Source organism: Lipotes vexillifer, unplaced genomic scaffold (assembly GCF_000442215.2).
Source record: "Lipotes vexillifer unplaced genomic scaffold, Lipotes_vexillifer_v1.1 scaffold847, whole genome shotgun sequence".
NCBI classification, from domain to species: domain Eukaryota; kingdom Metazoa; phylum Chordata; class Mammalia; order Artiodactyla; family Lipotidae; genus Lipotes; species Lipotes vexillifer.
The window spans coordinates 239578-243592 of NW_006778821.1; positions in this window are offsets into that span (position 1 = coordinate 239578).

Consider the following 4015-nt stretch of genomic DNA (forward strand, 5'->3'; position numbering starts at 1 on the left):
GGAGCACAGGCTCCGGACGCGCAGGCTCAGCGGCCATGGCTCACGGGCCCAGCCGCTCCGCGGCACGTGGGATCTTCCCGGACCGGGGCACGAACCCGTGTCCCCTGCATCGGCAGGCGGACTCTCAACCACTGCGCCACCAGGGAAGCCCCAGGGTTTTCTATTTTTGACACCAACAGAGTTACCAAAATAGAGAGATCTTCCCTGTGTTATCCTGGTTATGAGATGAAAAATGAGTGTAAAAGCTCTTGTCATTATGAGAGCTTCTTTCTCCATTCTTCTCCCCAGCCATCGGCTGCCTGCACAGCTTTTTTAGCATTTAGTATTTAGTAACAGGTAGTGAGAAAACAATTAAGCATTGTTTTTAATCTCAAGGCTATGAAGGCTTTTCTTATTTCTTTTGCTTTTGCAACACTGCATTTATGAAATTTGAATACTTGTAGATGTCGTGTGTGAATAGTTTATGGGGGGTGGGGGGACCCTGGGAGATAATTCTTGGGAATAACTATCAAAACTGTGCTCAATTATTAAAATGAATGAGCTCTCTCTGTGTCTGTGTTATTGATCTTCATATTCAAGGGTGGATTCAGATGGCAAAGATTTTCTCTGCCCCAGTGGGATTGAGATTCTCTGTGTTTTTGTAGATATGTCAAACACTGCACAATTTCTGGATTGAGAAGGGAAAACTGAGTACTGAGTTCTGTACTAATGTCCTGGTGACCCTCACAGCACTGGTATAAGGGAATAGACAAGAGAGTGTCACCTGACATTGCAGACAGAATTTCAAAGGCAAAGAAGTCCTAGTGTAAGACCTCTTTTTTTCATTTCCACTCACCTTTTCGGTTCTAACTTTGCAATTAGCTGCCATCAAATCAGCTTGTGAGTATATATATATGTGCTCATGGTTCTGTACTGGTCATTGTCCTAAGTGAGTCAGCCAGTTATGACCCCCCCCCCCGCAATGTAAGAAAGGGATAGAGGTGTGGGCATATGCTGCCATGGTGGGGGGGAGGTCATTAACTGAAATAAAAGTCAATAATAGAAATAGCTAATGTTTAATAAACACCTACTATGCCAAACATTTTACATCCACTTCAGCTAATCCCTCAGGACACTGCAAGTCATTTTATCCCAATTTCGTTGATAAAAAAACAAACAAACAAACAAAAATACTGAAGCTGAGAGAGGATAACTGTTAGGCTCAAAGTATCCCACAACTACTGGGTGACTGTGTCAAAATTAGGTCCATATCTTTCTAGCTAAAAAGCCCATGTTCTTTACACCACACTAACAGATTAGACAAGGTATAAGTAACCAAGGATATTTTTAAAGCTATTGTGCTAGGTACAGATTCTGCACCAAGAATAGCTGGGTAACAGTGGTGGTATAAACCTCTGGTTTATGCCATCTAAGTATCTTGGTACCTTAGTTTAGAAACATTCGTTAACTGGATTCATGCTAATTTTTACTTTTATTTATTCTGATGTTTTTTCAGCTTTATTGAGGTATAGCTGACAAATAAAATTATAAGATATTTAAAGCATACAACATGATGATTCACCAAATAATGTTTTCCCAGAGAACAGCAACTTTCACTTATATAACCACAATGCAATGAACCAATCCAAGAAATTTAACACTGATACAAAACTAGCATTTACTATATAGTCTACGTATAGGTGACATTGTATCCTTAGTGCATTGTATTAGGAGGTAGGTATTGTCAGTTTGTCCTGTTATTAGTGGTATTAAGTTTCATCGCCAGATTCTTCTGTTATAAACGTAAAGGTATTATTTTACTTTTGTAATTAGTAATTAGCATTTGGGGAATATGTACTGACTGTATAAATATCACTTTCTCCAGTTGTCTTTCACCCAGTCGTTCTGGCATACATTGATGAAATTACACTGAACCAATTTTTATAATGATGGTTACAAAATATCTGGATTCTTAAACCTCAGTAATCTGCCAATTTCTTTTTTCCCCCAGATTTATTGAGATACAATTGATACGTAACATTGTGTAAGCTTAAGATATACAATGTGTTGATTCGATACATTTGTATATTGCAAAATGGTTACCATGATAGAATTAGCTAACACTTCCATCCTGTCATATAATTACCATCGCTTTTTTGTGGTGAGAACATTTAAGATATACTCTTTGCGGTATCCCACAGGTTTTGACATGTTGCACTTTCATTTTCATTTGTTTTGAGATATTTCTTGATTTATCTTTGATTTCTTCTTTGACCCATTGGTGTTCAGGAACATGTTGTTTAATTTCCACATATTTGTGAATTTTCCAGTTTCTTCCTGTTATTGATTCCTAGCTTCATACCATTGTGGTCAGAAAAGATACTTATGATTTCAATCTTCTTAAATTTACTAACACTTGTTTCTGACCTATCATTTAATCTCTCCTAGAGAATGTTCTGTGTGTGCTTGAGAAGAATGTGTATTCTGTTGCTGTTAGATGGAACGTTCTGTATATTTCTGTTGGTTCCATTGGTCTAAATTGTGTTTCAGGTGCAGCATTTCCTTGTTAATTTTCTGTCTGGATAACCTATCCATTGTTGAGAGTGGGGTATTGAAGTCCCCTACTATTATTGGATCGTTGTCTATTTCTCCCTTCAGATCCGTTAGTATTTGCTTAATGCATTTAGGTGTTCCAATATTGGGTGCATATATATTTATGATTATTATATCTTCTTGACTAATTGGCCACCTTATCATTATATAATGACCATCTTTGTCTCTTGTTACCATTTTTGCCTTAAAGTCTATGTTGTCTGGTATAAGTATAGCTACTCCTGCTCTCTTTTGTTTCCACTTACGTGGAATATCTTTTGCCATCCCTTCACTTTGAGCCTATGTGTGTCCTTAAAGCTGAAGTAAGCCTCTTGTAGGCAGCATATAGTTGGGTCTTGTTTTCTACCCATCCAGCTACTCTCTGACTTTTGATTGGAGAATTCAATCCATTAGCATTTAGAGTAATGATCGATTGGTAAGGACTTACTAATGAGCTCTTTTAAATTGTTTTCTGGCCATTTTGTAGTTCTATTTTTCTTTTATTCCTTTCTTGCTGTCTTCCTTTGTAAACTGAGGAATTCCTTAGTGGTTTGCTTTAACTTTACCTTCCTTAGTGGTACCCTTCCTCTTTACCTTTTGTGTATGTACTGTACATTTTTGCTTGGTGGTTCCCATGTGGCTTACATAAAACATATATATATAACAGTCTGTTGTACACTGATAATTTCATTTTGATTACATACAAAAACTCAATCCTTCTACTACGCCCTTTTATATTTTTATGTCACCATTTACATCTTTTTATATTGTGTAACTATTGACGTTAACAAATTGTTGAAGCTATAGCCATTTTAATACTTTTGTCCTTCAACCTTTATATAGAGTTAAGTAGTCAACACATCACCATATTACAGTATTCTGAATCTAACCCTATGCTTACTTTCACCAGTGTGTTGTATATTTTCACATGTTTTCATGTTACTAATTAGCATCCTTTTGGTTCAGCTTGAAGAACTCTTTTCAGCATTTCTCGTAAGGCAGATTTAGTGGTAAGGAATTCCCTCAGCTTTTGTTTATTAGGGAAAGTTTTTATTTTGCCTTCAACTCTAAAAGGCAGCTTTGCTGGGTAAAGTATTCTTGACTGGCAGCTGCTTTCATTCAGCATCTTGAATATATCATCCCATTCTCTCCTGGCCTGCAAGGTCTCTGCTGAGATATCCACTGATAGCCTTATAGAAGTTCCCTTGTACGAGAGTTGTTTTTTTTTTTTTTCTTTTGCTGCTTTTAAAATTCTCTCTTTGGTTTTAGACAGTTTGTTGTTGTTGTTGTTGTTTTGTTTTGTTTTACATCTCTTGGAGAAGATTGTTTTGGGTTGAAATTTTTTGGTGACCTATTAGTTTCATGAACTTGGATATCTAAATCTCTTCCCATGTTTGGGAAGCTCTCAGTCATTCTTCTTTTTTTTTTTTTTTTTTTTTTTTTT